Source organism: Cryptomeria japonica, chromosome 6, assembly GCF_030272615.1.
Source record: "Cryptomeria japonica chromosome 6, Sugi_1.0, whole genome shotgun sequence".
Classification (NCBI taxonomy): Eukaryota; Viridiplantae; Streptophyta; class Pinopsida; order Cupressales; family Cupressaceae; genus Cryptomeria; species Cryptomeria japonica.
The window spans coordinates 12,456,156-12,474,469 of NC_081410.1; the positions used below are offsets into that span (position 1 = coordinate 12,456,156).

Sequence of the window (18,314 nt, forward strand, 5' to 3'; positions counted from 1 at the left end):
GGGGCATTCCGAGAATCGAACTCGGGACCTCTCGCACCCAAAGCGAGAATCATACCACTAGACCAAATGCCCTTTGAATATGGGTTTCCCATTTCTTTAATTTGATCAATAAAACAGTATAAATGGTTTTCAATTTTGAAATCTCATTTTGTCAATACAAGAGTTGTTTAGACCACGACCTTAATCTGCCAGCTTAGATAACCTTTTCAAACATATATCAAAACTTGCAGAGAATTAAAGCCACTAAAACTTGCCTGAATCTGTCGAATGGAATCAGCTGTTAATGAATATATAGTTCCACTTCCCATGCCCTAGGCATAAGGGGGATTATTATAGAAGGACAATGGCACATGGCATGTGCCTAATCAGCTAACCAACAAAAGGAGCCATGAACCTTCGAAAGAGCTGAAACACGAATAAGGTGTTCTTAATATATTATATACAAATTGGAAAACAGCAGGTTTTGAAGATGATATATCCCAATTCAGTACAGATGAAAGAGAGCAGCAACCCTAATGGAAGCAACTTTGAAGTGTACTATGGTAAGCACGCCACCTAATTTGGCTTTTGCAATCAATTCTTTGAGTCTCAGTCGATAAATGGTGAATCCAGGATCAACTCATTGGATGGCAGTCAAGAGATTATTTAGGTATGTCAAATGTACCTTAAACTACAACATATGTTTCAAAGCATAATGATGTATTGAAGTCGAAAGGATATTGTGATTCTCATATACAAAAATATCAACCACAGAATAGTTTTAAGTTCTACAATGGTGTTGTTTGGTTGTGAAGTCCAACAGTCTATCTTTGGTCAAGATTCAATCTTTGTCTCTCTTAATCATACTACTTATAGTTGATCAATTGTAGCAACATAGTTAATCACATTGACATCACTTTCAAATTGCTACTCATCAAATCCCATCTCTCCCAATCATACCACTTATAGTTGATCAATTGCAGCAACATAGTTAATCACATTGACAATCCAATAAATGAAAATTACATCACTTTCAAATTACTTACTTATCAAATCCCAACAAACATGATATTCATACATGAATATGCAAAGATGGATCATCAAGGGAGGTAAACTATAATAGCATCAAATGAAGGATTGGGTAGAAACACATAGCATTGTAAAAACAACACTATTGATCGAGAGTAGAAATGAACATTTGAACAAATAAATGCCTCATTTGTTGGATCACTTAATGGAGACTGATAGAGTCATGTAATTTTTTCTCTATTGGATGTATGACCCTTCTTATTTTGTTTCTCTTTCTGTACTTGAATAAATTTTTACCCCTCTTTTAATAATTGATATGTTGGACAGCTAAGAAAATCAAAATCCTCAAAGTATACTCAAATTTAATTTCAAACCATATTTTAAATGACTGCTCGTACTTCTTTACAAGTGATAAAAAGTTCTTTACTAGAAAGAAGAAACTTGTTTATTGGCGTGAGAGAGTTTCCCAGCTGAAATTTTTGGGAATAGATTCATAATATGCCATGCCAAACTAATCAGTAATAAAAAAGGATTTAAAAGAGAACAAGATTGAAATTATGTGTTGAGATGGCCGAGTTGGTCTAAGGCGCCAGATTAAGGTTCTGGTCCGAAAGGGCGTGGGTTCAAATCCCACTCTCAACAATTTGAAAATCCCACTTTCGATCATTAAAATTATATATTTTTGTCCAAATGATTGTACTCATAATTACAATCAAAATTTAGCAATAGTCATGACATCTCCTATTGTTTAATAAGAATTTTTTTATCTCAGTGTTTTAATTAGTTCTTTTTATCTCTTCTTCTCACCAGAATTCTTTGTATTCGTTTCCACTATGCCATACTATCAAACAATTCTGAATGGTGATATCATTTACTCTCATGTTTTCATCTTTTTGAGCCAAAAAAGTGTACTGTTCTCTTAGGGTAAAGGATTGAAATGTTTTCAATTTGATGAAGTTCATTCGCTTTAATAGTCTTATTTTCTGGTATCGAACTTGGCAAATTTATATTATTAAAAAGAAAAAGTAAATTAATGTCAGCTTAAACTTCTGTTTTAGCAAATATTTTGATTATCTAATACTTAATTATCATCAATCTAAACTTTTGTTTCTACAAATATCCTGATTATTCAACATGGCATCAACATCAACCCAAACTCTTTCTAGACAAATGTTTTGATTACCCAATTGTGCATCAAAATCAATCCAAACTCTTCATGTCTCAACAAATTCGGATTATCAAATGAAACTTAACTATCCATAACCATTTTGTGTAAACTATTCACATACCAATGGCAACTCATCAAGTTTGTAGATTCAACTATCCACAAACCAACAAACAATTGCATACCCCTCTTGGACCTGAAAAAACTCTCAATGAAATACTATTTCTCATGTAATGAATCATCATTTAGCAAGAAGCTAACTTGAGATGATAGATGTCCTCCTGCTTCCATTTCCTTCAACTTGACTCTGTTACAATCTATTCATATGACGTCTTATATGACTCTTCAATATTAGCATGAATATCTTTGTCATAAATGGCTTGCTTGGAAAACAAAAATATTTAATCACATAATAAAAATAAATAAATATATCAAACTTTGAGGGTGTCGATTTCAATGGATAATACATCTTTTACAATATGCTGAACTTTGGTTACAATAGTTCCAAGAACAAATTTAAACTAAAACACATACATCTATTTCAAAGCTTGTATTCTTCAAGCCAATATTATCTCTTCCTACGTGTGCCTTATTGCACACAATCGATTTGTGTAGATATAACTTCAAAATTACAACTTTAAAGTATTTTTTTTTTTTGTTTAATTTGATTTGTCCACATGAATGTTCTAAATTTTTCCACATGGCCATTCTAAATTTTTCAATCTTATATCCTTTTATTTCTTCATTAGTGTTAGGATAATATTGTAAATAGATGCCCCACTTGTTCATCTAGATGTTATGCTGCTTCATCCAATTGAATACCTTGTTTGGTCCTTTCCCACTTGTGTGACCTCCTAAACTTTAATTTTTAATCTCTAGTGAGGGTCTCAACTATAACTACTCCATTATAACTTATTATGTAGAAAAACGACTAAAGGATTGTTAGAATGGTAGAGCCAACAAAAATTAAATGAAATCAGGTCATTGTTGGAGATAAATATGAAACTAAAACATAAAATTTTATTGATTCAACCAAATGATTTACATTGATTTGCATTGTCTTTAATAGCTTTATTTTTCCTGTGCAAAACTAACTTATGGGAGTGAACTACCCAGACAATTAACTAACCCAACTTGATTTATTAAATGTAAACCTTATTTCCTAACAACCCTCCTTAAGGTTTACATTATGAAGAAAAATAAGAACAAAACTGTATCAACATTGGCCTAAACTTCCTAGTTTAGGCAAATGTCTCAAATCTCCAGGTCTTCTTTTATGAGCATTGGCCTAAACATCCAAGACTAGGCAAATGTCTTGAATCTCCAACTCTTCATCAACATCAATCAAAACTTCTTGGTCTAGGTAAATGTTCCAACTCTACATTAGTATCAACCTAAACTTCCCAGTCTAGGCAAATATCTGATTATCCAACAATGCTTATGAATCTCCATTATCCACAAGCATACCACTCCTCCAATGAATTGAGACACTCTATCATCCACAGTAACACATTTCCAAAACTATGATCTAGATATCACTCACAATACCTACAAATCGAGACAAACTTAATTATTTGCAAACTAAAACAACTACCCTGCAAGTAAAGGCAAACTCAATTATCTACAAACCAAAACAACTACAATCCCCGCTTTCTACATGAAGGGATTCAAACAATGAAATTGCTTTGCTTCCACACAATTAGTCATCTCTGAGTGAAAAGCTAGCTAGCTCGAGATGATAAATATCCTCTTGCATCCATTTCTTCCAACCTCCAATTAATTTGTGCTTATACCTTACCCATCATAGGTGGCACTCAAACCTTCAAAAGTTTTATCAAATGCAATATAAATGACCTCAAAAGTACAAAAAATTGATAACATAATATAATCAAAATAAATCTTTGTAACTCCAAAATTAAATCACATTAACTTTATTTCGTTTAGATCTTTAAAAAAAGAGAAAGAAAGAAAAGAGTCCCTATTACTCCAAAATATCTTCAAATCAACTCTTTCAATGCATATAACTTATTCAGTATTTTATCCAAACACAAACAAATCAATGCCCCTATATTTGGATATAAACTTCAATGAAAAATGAAATGGTAGATGTAAACTTCAATGAAAAATGAAATGTACCATTTTTTTTAAGAGTCCTTCGAATCTTTTATGGACAACTTCCTTTGTGTATTGCAAATGAAATCTGCAATTTCATAGCACTTGAAAAAAGACTCTCACTTGGGCCAGCACGTTACTCCTAGCCCAACGAATATGTCACAGAGCCAACAGCCAGTAGCAAAAAATAGCCTACAGTAATATGCATTCCAACAGACATTTTTAAGAACTGCCTCCTTTGTAGATTCTAATCCCGAACAATAGTCAACAAATTTGAGCATGCCCCTACAAAATTAGTTTCCTCTCACTTTCCAGAAACTTCCCAAACTACAAATTTTAGGCACAAAGATTCAGATTGTTAAACCCTTCATCCTCTGCTGCCTTTTGTCACTTTTGCACAGGGACAAGAATTATAAATCCAACTAACTAATCTAATTTGATTTATTAAATGTAAATATGTATAATTACTTGAAAATTGGGTTAACTAGATTAGACTTCCTTCCATTGTTTGATAGCATTTGAGAAGTTCCATGCTCCATGTTGGTTCTGCTTTTCTCTCTGTTTATTTTATAACCTTTAGTTTGATATTGCCTAAAACCAGGAAAGAAAAATGTAGAAGACCTGCGCTACCATTTAAGAACATAAAAACTACAGTAGCCTTTTGGTTTTTATACTTGAAAATGCAAGTTGTCAGTTGGTCAGATTACGCCAGATTACGCCATGTGTGGGGGCATTCCGAGAATCGAACTCGGGACCTCTCGCACCCAAAGCGAGAATCATACCACTAGACCAAATTCCCTGTGCTTATTTGTGTGCTATTCCTGTACTTAGGTCCAAAGCAATAAAAATGATTTTCAATTTAGAAATTCTATTCATTTTGTCAGTAGCTGATTGCCCACGTTCTTTGGACCTTAGATCAATTCGATTTTGTTTAAAGTAGTGAACATCTACACTGTTTAAACATATAACAGATTTGCACCAATGTATGAGACGAACATGACAACAAAATTAGCTCAATCTCCTATGAATAAAGATGCAGATAGTAGAAATATTATTAACACACTTCAATACAATATCTTAATGCAGGAGGAGACAAGATGAACCAATCTGAAGTAAGGAAGGACAGATCAAATGCCTTTGCTGCAAATACAAACCAGAAAGTATTTTCTTCAAGGAGCACAAACCCAACCAAAGGTATGCAAATTCAACATAAAATTCAAGAAATCAATTAAAAAAAAAAAGGCGAAAATGCCATTACTACAAGAAGACTGGACATATGGAGAAGGTTTACTGGAAAAAGACTGTAAACAAAGAGAAGCAGAATAAACATGAGACAAATTTTGTTCCAGAGGCACCTGAAAAGGCTGCACTAACTGACTGGTACTTAGATTCTGGAGCAATGGAAGTTGGAACCCATGATTTCCAGAAATGATTGTTTTAGTAATTTGACTAAATTTGCAAATAAGTCAGACTTGGAGATGACAATGTTAATGTTGCTATAGGTAAAGACATTGTGGAACTCATGCTACCCAACGGAGGTAAGAAACGATTAAATGTTGTTCTTTATGTTTTTGATATTGCTCATAAGCTCTTTCAAAAAGTAGACTAACAGATACTATTCTCAAAGTTCTGTTTGATCAATCAAGGAAAGAGAATGGGCAATTAATACAAGCTTTAGCCATCTGCCAATGATGGGCATGGTTTTATTGCAATTGGTACTAAAACCAATGCTGAGCTTTGGCATTGTTCTCAAGTTTGACAAAAATGCAGTAAATAGAGTCATGTGAAACTTGTTCTCTTGGAAAGATGATTAGGACTCCATTTCCAAAATCTTAAAAAAAGAAAAAAAGAGAAAAGAGCAGCTAGAATTCCGGAACTCACTCACACTGATATATGCTGCCCAATCTATGGAATGTAGCAATTTACATCGATAATTAAACTTGGAAACTTGTTTTTTTTCTGAACTTTTCAAAGTTTATCTCAAGAATGTTGAAAATCAAACCACAAAGAGGTTAAAGGTCCTTCAAAGAGACAACAGTGATGAATATAGTTGTAGGAAGTTTCAATAGTATTGTGAAGAACGTGGGATTTCCAGATAGTTGACAATTCCATGTAATCATCAGTCACCTGGAATTGCTAAAACTAAAAGGATGGAGAATGTGCCAGAGCTATGTTAGAAGATAGCAAACTTTTTAGAGCATTTTTCTACTGTTGCTTATATTCAAAACAGAAGGAAATGTGGTCTAGTAAGAAATCTAGCTTGGAAACATCTCAAGCAGCAAAGGAAGCAGTATGTTTGAACAGGTTAATGCAAGTTTTGGGACTTGCACAAAACAAACCAATGAGTTTACTTTGGTATAATTAAAGTTGCATACCAAATTGTCAAGGATCCCAAATACCATGGAGGAACAAAGTATACTAGTATTCAGCACCATTTCATTCAAGATCATGTAGAATTACAGTCAAAATGTAATGGAGTACTCCTCTACAGCAAATCTGGTTGCAGAGAAATTACCAAATCATTACTGCAAATAAAATTTGAAGGTCACAGATTGCAGTTAGAAGGGTTACAGACTAGATCAACTTAGAGCAGTAGTTTTAAGTTTTAACTAAGGAGGATTGATAGATTTGAAGTCTAATTGTTGTAGGCGCCTTAGAGTAATCTAATTGAAGTGATCTTCTAGAAAGAGAATCTTCCTTCATTATAAGAAATCACTTTTTTAACTGTATTGAGCTGCCAATTGGTATCATGTTATCGACTCGAGTGCAAAGCTTTCAGTATATATAATATTTGTCCACAGAGTTCCAAGCATAATAAGAAATTGCATATATTCTTAGACCAATTCCAGCATTCTGAAGGCGACTTTGCAGATTTGGAATTTACTTGGCCACTTACATTATCTTGCTTGATGAAAATAATGAAATTGCACTACAGCTGGATACGTTGTCTGGGCCTTCCGGGATCTGGTTCTCACTTGTGTGACCTCCTAAAACTTTAATTTTTAATCTTCCAGGAGGGCTCTCAAGTTTAACTGCTCCATTATAACTTCACTTATCATGTAGAAAATGGACTTTACAGCTAATGGATGTTTGGAAAGACTGGTATGATTACTCAAGACTTTCTGATTAAGCTGTGTCGTTTCATCTGTTTTCCTGCTTTTCTCTCAATAGTGTGTTTATTTGACAATATTTAGTTTGATATCGACTAAAACCAGAAAAGTAATATGTACGAGACCTGCGCCGCCATTTAAAAACATAAAATTGCAGTAGCCATCAATTTTTATAATTAGTAAACGCCGCAGATATTGCGGGGGCATTCCGAGAATCGAACTCGGGACCTCTCGCACCCAAAGCGAGAATCATACCACTAGACCAAATGCCCTTCGTTTATGCTATCTGTATTTCTATTCATTTGTTTGGTCAATAGAGCAGTAAAAATGGTTTTCAATTTTGAAATCCTATTCGTTTTGTCAATAAAAAATTTGGTCAACCACGTCATTTTTGACCAGGACCTTAATCTCACACCTTAGATCAACACGGACATCTTAACAACTATGCTCCGTCAATGTCTCCCAAAAACGTTGTGAGTTTTTCAGCCAATCAGTTTCTCAATAATGATGTATTGAAGTTAAAAGGATATTGTGATTCTCATTTGTGAGGAAATTTTCACACAAAAATATCAACCAGGAAAAATTGTTTTAGGTTCTATAATGGAGTTGTTGTTTGGTTGTGAAGTCCACCAAGCATTTTTGACAAAGATCAATCTTCATCTCTTCCTTTAATGAAAGACATTGTCTATATATTCAAAGATGAAATACTGTATTAGATGGATAAAGAACTTATGTTCTGCCATTGTGAATAATAAAAGATGAATATTCTGCATATCCTGCGTTTCCGTGGATGTAATAATAAATTGGCGGACCATGTCAATCTATATATCTAAGTATAATTATTGTGTGTCAATTCTTATTCTCTATGTTTAGTTTGTTTTTTATTTCTCAACAATTGATATTAGAGCTGAATGAAATTGAGAATAGATGGAGGATGTAGATAAGTGGAGGATTTAAAAAATTTCACTCAAGTCAGAATTTTGGGATTTCTAAAATGGAATTGGAAGCGTTGTTAATTCAGAAAGGCCTTTCAATTATATTAGAGGAAAAACCGAAGAAGCCGGTTGCGATGTCTGATGAAGATTTGGACGGATTGGATAAGAAAACAATGGCAACAATAATCCCCTCTTTATCCAGTAATGTGTTATTTAATGTTGCAACGAAAAAATAGCGAAAGATTGTGGAAAAAATTGTCCAACATGTATGAGATGACTACCACATCAAATAAAAAATAATAATGTAGAACTTGTACAACTTGAAAATGAAAAATGTATAAAATCATTTGAATGAATTTGATACATTAATCAATCTATTAATTTTTATAAGATCAAATCAATATTACTACTTTGTTTACAGTTATCATGGTTGTTAGCAACTCGGTATCTGATAAATGAATCAAACTAACATTCAATGATATTGGAATTCTTCTCAATGAGGACATCCGAAGAAAGAATTAAGATACTTCATTGAAAAAATGCTTTAATAATCGACAGCAAGGGGAGATCACAATCACAAGAATGTTGAAAATCAAACTGGAAAGAGGTTGAAGGTCCTTCAAAGAGACAAAAGTGATGAATATAATTTTTTTCAGTGAGGACATGCGAAGAAAGAATCAAGGTACTTCATCAAAAAATGTTTTAATAATCGACAGCAAGGGTAGATCACAAGAATGTTGAAAATCAAACTACAAAGAGGTTGAAGGTCCTTCAAAGAGACACAAGTGATGAATATAGAGATCTAGGAAGTTTCAATAGTATTGTGAAGAACTTGGAATTTCCAGACAATTGACAATTCCATGTAATCATCAGTTACATGGAATTGTGACTAGGATGAAGGAGAATGTGCCAGAAGATAGCAAGCTTCGCAGAACATTTTTCTATTGTTCCTTATATTCAAAACATAGTTATCTTTAAGGCTGTAAATGGTCAAACTTCAAAAGGAATTGTGGTCTCGTAAGAAATCTAGCTTGGAAACATTTCACACAATAAAGGAAGCAAGCTTTGGAACTTGCACAAAACAAACCCATGAGGTTACTGTGTGATAATTGAAATTGCATATAAACTTCCAAGGTTCCTAAATACCATGGAAGAACGAAGCATACTAGTATTCAGCGCCATTCTATTCAAGATCAAATCAAATTATAAACAAATTGTAATAGAGTACTGCTCTAGAGCAACTATGGTTGCAGAGAAATTACCAAATCATTACTTTGAATAAAATTTGAAGGTCACAGAATAGCAGTAGTTTTGACTGAGGAGGAGTGTTAGAGTTGAAGTCTAACTGCTGTAGGAATATAATTGAAGTGATGTTCTATCTGTTGTGGAAATGTTAAAAAGAGTCAAGTTTTATCAATAGAATTTATCTTCTGCTTTTTTCTTCTATCAACATTGTTACGTTTTGTAGTCAGATTCAACAAATCCTGAATCAGTATCTTACATTATATAGATTGAAACAACTAACTTTGTTGTTTTGGGCCTGCCAAATGCCCCGCCAGACACCTGTAGTTTAGTGATAGTCTACCCTGCTTCCAAGAAATGATGGGCTGCATCATATACAAATCCTAGGCGGACACAAAACACAAAAAGGTCTCATGTAAACATCAGTAATAACAATAAATCTTATAGATGCATCAGTAATAACAAAAAAAATCTTATAGATGATGCAGTATGTGTCTTTTTTAAGCGTTCCATCAATTGTATGAAATCAGTCCTTGGTTTTTGGTTGAAGAAGTTCAGCTTACAGATTCATATTTTTGTATCAGATAGTTAATACGACGTTATGAATGAAAAATCTTTTAATCAACATTACACTACTGATGACTGATGATTTTATGACTTGATTATTATTACATAACTTAAAAAAATTAAGTTGAAGAATAATTCAGTTCGCCAATGGATGTTGGGAAGACCCGTATGTTCTCATTAAGTTGTTTTGTTTTAACTGTTTAGCTGCAGTTGGGTTAACTAAGATTAGCCATCCTTCCATTGTTTGGAGACGATCCCTGCTCCATTTTGGTCCTGCTTTTCTTTCAAGGTGTGTTTATTTGATAAGCTAGGCAAAAAAGAAAAATGTACAAGACCTGCAATACCATTGAAGAACATAAAAATAAAATGACCTTTGGTTATATACTTAAAAACGTTATAGCAGTTGACTAGATCACGCCATATAAGGGGGCATTCCGAGAATCGAACTCGGGACCTCTCGCACCCAAAGCGAGAATCATACCACTAGACCAAATGCCCTTTGTTTATGGTTACCCTACCATATTCTTTTGGTTTGGTCAATAGAGAACCTATAGAGGAGTAAAGATGGTTTTCAATTTTGAAATCCTATTCAGTTTGTCAATACAATAGTTGATTACTAACGTTTTTTTTGACCAGGACCTCAATCTGGCACTTTAGATCAACTCGGCCATCTCAACAACTATGCATTAAAATCGAGAGAAACTGATTGGTTGAATCTGTCGAATATCATCAACTGCTAATACATAGTTCCATTTCCCATACCCTTGGCAGGAACTTCTAATAAGGGGGATTCTTATAAAAGGACAATGAAAAATGGCATGTGCCTATTGCCTAATCAGCTAACCAACTAAAGGAGCCATGAACCTTAAAACTATTTTTAAGATATGTCATTTGAATGTACCTTAAACTATAGTATATGTTTCAAAGCATAATGATGTATTGAAGTTAAAAGGATATTATGAAATTCTCATCTGGGAGGAAATTTTGACACAAAAATAATCGACCATGGAATATTATTTTAAGTTCTATAATGGTGTTGTGTCATGGAATAGCATGAAACAATCTGGTACAACACTCCAGCACCGGAGCAGACTATATGGCAGCATTTCGGTGATGTCACACAGCCATAGTTAAACAGGCTAATGGCAGATTTGAGATTGGAAAAAAAATTAAAAAAATCCATGAGGTTACTTTTTGATAATCAAGATTGCATATAAATTGCCAAGAATCCCTAATACCACAGAAGAACAAAGCATAGTGGTATTTAGTACCATTTTTTATTTGGGATCATGCAGAACGATCAAATTGTAATGAAATTTATCTTGTGGTTTTTTCTTCCATAGACAGATTGTTACATTGTGTAGTTAGCTTCAGCGAATCCTGTATCAGATATCTTACATTATATGCATTGAAACATCTCAGTTTTTTATATCTTACATTATATGCATTGAAACTACTCAGTTTTTTATTAATTGGGCATGCCAATTTACCGCTACACCCCTGTAGTTTAGTGATAGGGGTTGTGTTTGGACGTAAAGTCTGACCTTTTACCTGCTGCATTTTTTAGACGTTTCAGCTGTGAACGTTTCATCTCCAATGAAAAAGTCTAATATACATTGCTAATGGTCGCTTAGTTTGAATGATGAATGATTCAAAGAGTTTTTTTACAGGTCTGAGGAGCTATTTTGTTTATAGGTTGCTGAGTATTGAGGAAGAATATTTGTTTTATTCACATATTTAAGCAATAATATTTCTTTTTTCTACAAAGATTTTTTCACTTAAATCTGAGTTTATTATGGTTTGTTCATTCTATTTTTTAGATTTGATATTCTAGAAAATTAAGAATTCTAATTTGAAATGTTTTATATCTACATACAACTTAATTTTCTAATCTGCATGTTAAAAAACCAGATATCTCTCACAGCTCCAATAGATTGCATCATATACAAATCCTAAACTGACATAAAACACAAATATATCACATTTTAAAGCATCAATAAGAACAATAGATATTATGAAAAATGCAGCATTTAGTCATTGAAAGGTTGTCTTCTTTAACACCTCATAATAATTGGATAGATTATGAAAGGTCATTCAATCAACCCTTCACTGCTGATAATATGATAGAGATTTAAAGGAATAAGGTAAAGAACTCTTCAGGCTGCATCTTGATAACATCAAGAAAACATTCAACTCAAGGAGCTTCTCATTCTTTCACAAGATAAAATGGCACTATAAAAAATTATGGCTATACCTTGTGTTTGTCTTACATCTTGTAATTAGGATCTTGTGAGACATGTTGTGTCTCGTATTTAGACCATACAATTTGTACCTATTTTGACGCAAACAAGAGCCTGACTTGTACTAGTTATATATCAGCAAGACATAAAAACAAGAATAATATACTATGAGATTTTCACAATCCATGTTATTTTCTTTTGAAAATTTGTGGATTAGACTGTGTGTATTTTTTTTCCATCAACGTTTTGAATCACACTCCGTGATTCATCATCAGGATGAAAAGAATTCCAAAGAGATGAAAAATATTGAATTGATTCATCATCTCTTTGGAATTCTTTTCATCTTAATGATGAATCACGGAGTGTGATTCGAAACGTTGATGGGAAAAAAATACACACAATCTAATCCACAAAATTTCAAAAGAAAAAAAAAGGAATAATATAATTAAAAAATAAAACGAATCTTACTTGTTGGGGGATGAACGTACTAAAGATCATAAAAATGTCAAGATAGTGTGAAAAAGTCAACAACAAGATCATTAACAAATCACTTCACATTATTTAATGATGTAGTTCGGATACAGATCTCAAAACATCAGCTTCAATGGAATTTAATGCAGCATACAGATCTGAAATTTACTTGGCTACATAAATTATCTTGCTTAATGAAGATAATGGAATTGCACTACAAGTGAGCACCTTTGTCTGGCCCTTCAAGGATCTGGTTCTCACTTGAGTTGTGTCACCTCCTAAAACTTTAATTTTTGATCTCCCATGAGAAACCTCAAGTACAAGCGCTCCATTATATTTCACTTATTATGTAGAAAATGGACTTTTCAGCTAATGGATGTTGGAAAGAGCCATATGATTACTTGAGAATTTCTGATTAAGCTGTGTTGTTTCTATTGTTTTGGTGCAGTTGGGTTAACTAAGATTAGGCCTCATTCCATTGTTTGGCAGCATTGGAGAAGATCCCTGCTACATTTGGGTTCTGCTTTTCTCTCCGTTTATTTGATAGTCATTGGTTTGATATCGACTTAAACCAGGAAAGAAAAACGTTTAAGACACCTGCGGTACTATTTAAGAACATAAAACTATAGTAGCCTATGGTATTTATACTTATAAACAAAACCAATCGTTTAGATGACACCATGTACGGGGGCATTCCGAGAATCGAACTCGGGACCTCTCGCACCCAAAGCGAGAATCATACCACTAGACCAAATGCCCTTTGCTTATTTGTCTGTTATTCCAAAATTAGGTCAACAGAGCAATAAAAATGATTTTCAATTTTGAAATCCTATTGATTTAGTCAATAGTTGGTTACCCACGTCCTTTTGGACCTTAGATCAACTCAATTTTGTTTAAAGTAGTGCACATCTACACCTGTTTAAACATATATCAGACTTGCAGAGAATCAAGGGCTCTAAAGCTGAGAAAAACTGATTGGTTGAATCTGTCAAATTTAGTCACCTGTTAATATATGCACGTAGTTATAGTTCCCATGCCCTTGGCAGGAAGTAATAAGAAGGATACTTATAGAAGGAGACCTGTGCCTAATCAGGTAACCAACTAAAGGGGACATACGGTTTAGGAGCCATGTACCTTCATAGGGCTCGTTCAAAAAAAGAGTTCTTGATATATATCTGATATATAAATTGGAAAAGAGCCTCAATATGCAGCAGGTTTTGAAAATGATATATCCAAATTCAGTGCAACTGCAGATGAAAGAGAAACCACATGTTCAAATTGAAGAGGAGGTTCATCACATCATCTACTTACGCAATGCAGAATTCTTCCACCACGCATTAGAAAGCCTGCCTTGAATATAATCGAAAATGTTCAAAATTCCTTTCCTTTGCATCTGTTATATGTTTTGTTATTTCTGGAGAGCCCAAAAATGTTAACAAGTCTCGTAATGTTATCAATGGTTTGTTACTTTTGCTTTATATGTAGATGATGCGGTTGTAATCAGCCATACTTTGATAATTCTTGAAATACATTAATTTACGTTGTGTGTTAGATTTGAAATGGTAGATTATAAAGATCCACGCTGTTATCTTGGCATTGCAATGCCATGATAAAAAATTTAAAAAGCAAGAAGATTGCAGTGAAGAGATTAATAAGGTATGTACAAGACCTGCAATACCATTGTAGCATAAAAATGCAGCGGCCTTTGCTTTTTCTATTTAGAAATAGTATACAGTTCTGATCATGTTGCGCTATGCTCTGGGGCATTCCGAGAATCGAACTCGGGACCTCTCGCACCCAAAGCGAGATCATACCACTAGACCAAACGCCCTTTGTTTATAGTTCACTGTTTCTTTAGTTTGGTCAATAGAACAGTAAAAATGGTTTTAAGATTCTGAAATCCTATTCATTTTGTCAAATAGTTGGTTACTCACGTCCTTTTGGACCAGGACCTTAATCTGGCACTTTAGATCAACTCGGCCATCTCAACGACTATACTCTGGAAATTCCTCTCAATAACGTTCCAAGATTTTCAAACAATCGGAAAGTAAATATGTAGATTCTTGTAAAAAAAAATTAAGTAATGCACATCTTCACCCTGTTTAAACATTTATCAAACTTGCAGAGAATTAATGGCACTAAAACTGAGAATTTGTCGAATTTCATCACTGTTAATATATAGTTCCCATGCCCTTGGCAAGAACTTCTAATAGGGGGATTCTTATAAAAGAACAATGACACATGGCATGTGTCTAATCAGCTAACCAACTAAAGAACCCATGAACCTTCAAAAGAGCTGAAACTCGAATAAGGTGTTCTTAATATATGATATACCTAATGTACAAATTGAAAAGGAGCCTCAATATGCAGCAGATTTTGAAGATGATATATCCCTATTCAGTACAAATGAATGAGAAACCAGTAATATAAAGATGAAAGCAAGGTACACAAGCTCAAGGGATCTTTCTGTGGTCTGAAGCAGTCACCTTGCGATTGGTACAAAGAGATAGATCAATACTTCCTTGCAAATGGCTTCAAAATAGGGTCAGGTAATGACAACATCTATATTAAGTAGGAAAACCAATGGTTTCTTACTCTTGCTCTATATGTAGATGATGCACTTGTAATCAACAATAATTGACAATTGTTGAAAAGCTTTTAATTGTGTTGTGTTGAATTTGAAATGGTAGATTATTAAGATCCACACTATTATCTTGGAATTGCAATACCATGATGAGAAAGCAAGAAAATTGCAGTGAAGAGATTATTATGGTATGTCAAAGGTACCTTAAACTATGGTATATGTTTTCAAAAGCACAATGAAATTTTGCAGTTAGATGAAATAATCTGCTACAACACTCTCCAGCACCGAAGCAGAGTATATGACAGCACCTCACACAGCAAAGGAAGCAGTATGGTTGAACAGGCTATTGAGATTGGCCATTTTATTCGGAATCATGCAGATTATCAAATTGTAATGGAAGTTATTTTATGGTTTTTTCTTCTATCGACAGTCTTGTAACATTGTGCAGTTAGGTTCAACAAATCATGTATCAGATATCTTAAATTATATAGTTATTATTCATTGAAAAAAATCATTTTTTTTTATTGGGCATGCCAAATTCCAATTTAGGGAGCTCGTAATTCTTTTCGAAGATGAATGGCAATATTAAGCATGTAGAAGTTTTCACAGATCATATTAACAATTTATATTTTTGAATTAATATTTTTTGAATTTGATTGTGTGAAAAGAAAAAATGTATGCAATACTATTATATTTTTGTAGGTAGAAATACAATACAGTTCTAAGATGAATGGCAATATTAAGGCACAGATCATATTAACAATTTTTTTTAATTTGATTGTGTGAAAAGAAAAAATGTATAAGACCTGCAAAACTATTATATTTTTTAATTTAATTGTGTGAAAAGAAAAAATTACAGTTTTTGTACGTGGAAGTAGAAATACAATACAGCTCTGTTAGAAAGAAATACAGTTTTTGTACGTAGAAATACAATACAGTTCTGTTAAGAATAAGGAGTATTCGGGGGCATTCCGAGAATCGAACTCGGGACCTCTCGCACCCAAAGCGAGAATCATAGCACTAGACCAAATGCCCATTTATGTGTATAGTCCATTATTTTCTAATTGAAAGCATTGAAATGGTCAATAGAGCAATAAAAATTGTGTTCAAATTTAAAATCCTTTTCATTTTGTCAGCAGTTGGCTGCCCAGGCCCATTTGGACCAGAATCTTAATCTAATATCAACTCGGCCATCTCAGCAACTATGCTCTGAGAATCTCTTTTAATCCTTGGCCTTCCTCTCTATTTCTGTAAATGCTATTTAACAGGATTGGTTTTACATTAATTTACTTTCATCAACAGCAGTCATTGCATTTATGCAACCAACAGATAAGACTGGTTACTACAATGTTGTGTCAATTTTCTGAAAATGGAAATAACATTATGCTATTCATATGATACAATCATATATCCATTGAATGTTATTACAGTTCGCTTTCGCCTGTTTCATCAACCCATTTCAAGTCATGTTTCCTGGCCTTTTCATATTCCTTACATGACTGGTTCTTTAATTCATCTTTTCATATTGAACAAATGTTTGAGCTTAAATAATTAGCTTTTAAGTAGATATATCTTATTTAACTTTGTATTAATTAAAATAAAATTAAAAAAAAGTAGTAGAAAGACATATCTATAAGTCTTAACATAAGGATCTACTTACGAGAAACAAAAGAATATAAAATGGATCAAGTCTGATAGAAACTAAGCAATTAAAGCAATTCCTTGTGGAGAGGGCCATTACCATCTAGTTTTCCTCAAACATCCTTGAGGGTGAAGTCATCAACGGACTCCCAAGTAGTAAGAGCATTATCTTCAATATTTTCTTTAGGAAACAGTTGAATGTGGATTGGAGGGTTGGTAAGACAATTAGCTCTTTTAACTTCCACATAGACTATGTACTAATGGATTAGATCATTTTAAAAAGCTTGAACCAAAAAACGTCAGTCTACTCGAGTTGCAAATAGGAATTTGTGATCTTATCAATTAATAAAAATGTTGGATTTTTATAGCTAAAAAAATTAAAATATGTGGATATGGAAATAATTTTGTAAGAAAAAATGTAATAATATTTTTAGATTATATTTTATGATCCATAATCACGATAGGAAAAATATGATGGGTTACATAGCATGACTCTAAATGTTCATCAAAAAAGTTCTACAAAATTGTCTCCAAAAACATATCTTGAAAATATGACTTTATCTTTGTCAAATCCAATTTCATCTTGAAATTAAATAAAAATAACACTATAAATAAAAATATCATCTTCATCATACCATCGATTATTATTTTTCATGGAGTAGCTCAAACTAAAACCTAGGACCTCCCCTTGCATGCATATGCTAGAAGAAAAAACCTTCATCACATACCATTGGTTGCTTTTCATGGGCTAGTTAAGATGACAATCCAAAGACCTAGAATTAACACTACAAGTAAAACTTCATCTTTGTCATACCACCAATCATCATTTTTAATGACTTACTAGGATTGTAAACTAGCATCCTCCCCTCCCTTATACATGTTAGAAATAAAACCCCCATCTTCATCATGCCACTACTAAGTGTTGTCTCTTATACACCAATTAAGACCGGAACACAAGACCACTCTTGCACATGCTGAGTGATCTACCACTAGGTGTTTGGACTCTCAAGGTTGGCTCCAATATCATGTTCTTTTGCATGGCTCAAATACGATTCAAACTTAAAATCTCCTTTGTGCATGCTTGGGTACTTCACTATTGACCTATTGATCTTTTGGTAATGGGATTTTTTTTATTTCTCATTATTATTTAGGTGTGAATCATTTTCTCCAACATCCCTCCTTGAACTACACTTCTGTGCTTAGGGATCTTGATTTATATTGGATGAACTAACTATCAAT

At 33.3% G+C, this 18,314-nt stretch overlaps 8 non-coding genes across 8 annotated transcripts; 1 reads left to right on the forward strand and 7 right to left on the reverse strand.

The window, feature by feature from the left end:
- TRNAP-UGG (transfer RNA proline (anticodon UGG)) lies at positions 1-72 on the reverse strand. The gene has a single exon. It is a non-coding gene; the product is annotated as a tRNA-Pro (tRNA).
- A 1,497-nt stretch (positions 73-1,569) lies between these two features.
- TRNAL-AAG (transfer RNA leucine (anticodon AAG)) lies at positions 1,570-1,650 on the forward strand. The gene has a single exon. It is a non-coding gene; the product is annotated as a tRNA-Leu (tRNA).
- Positions 1,651-5,010: 3,360 nt separating this feature from the next.
- On the reverse strand, positions 5,011-5,084 carry TRNAP-UGG (transfer RNA proline (anticodon UGG)). The gene has a single exon. It is a non-coding gene; the product is annotated as a tRNA-Pro (tRNA).
- A 2,511-nt stretch (positions 5,085-7,595) lies between these two features.
- On the reverse strand, positions 7,596-7,667 carry TRNAP-UGG (transfer RNA proline (anticodon UGG)). The gene has a single exon. It is a non-coding gene; the product is annotated as a tRNA-Pro (tRNA).
- A 2,898-nt stretch (positions 7,668-10,565) lies between these two features.
- TRNAP-UGG (transfer RNA proline (anticodon UGG)) lies at positions 10,566-10,637 on the reverse strand. Its single transcript has one exon. It is a non-coding gene; the product is annotated as a tRNA-Pro (tRNA).
- A 2,900-nt stretch (positions 10,638-13,537) lies between these two features.
- On the reverse strand, positions 13,538-13,609 carry TRNAP-UGG (transfer RNA proline (anticodon UGG)). The gene has a single exon. It is a non-coding gene; the product is annotated as a tRNA-Pro (tRNA).
- Positions 13,610-14,610: 1,001 nt separating this feature from the next.
- Positions 14,611-14,681, reverse strand: TRNAP-UGG (transfer RNA proline (anticodon UGG)). Its single transcript has one exon. It is a non-coding gene; the product is annotated as a tRNA-Pro (tRNA).
- Positions 14,682-16,397: 1,716 nt separating this feature from the next.
- On the reverse strand, positions 16,398-16,469 carry TRNAP-UGG (transfer RNA proline (anticodon UGG)). Its single transcript has one exon. It is a non-coding gene; the product is annotated as a tRNA-Pro (tRNA).
- Positions 16,470-18,314: the final 1,845 nt, after the last annotated feature.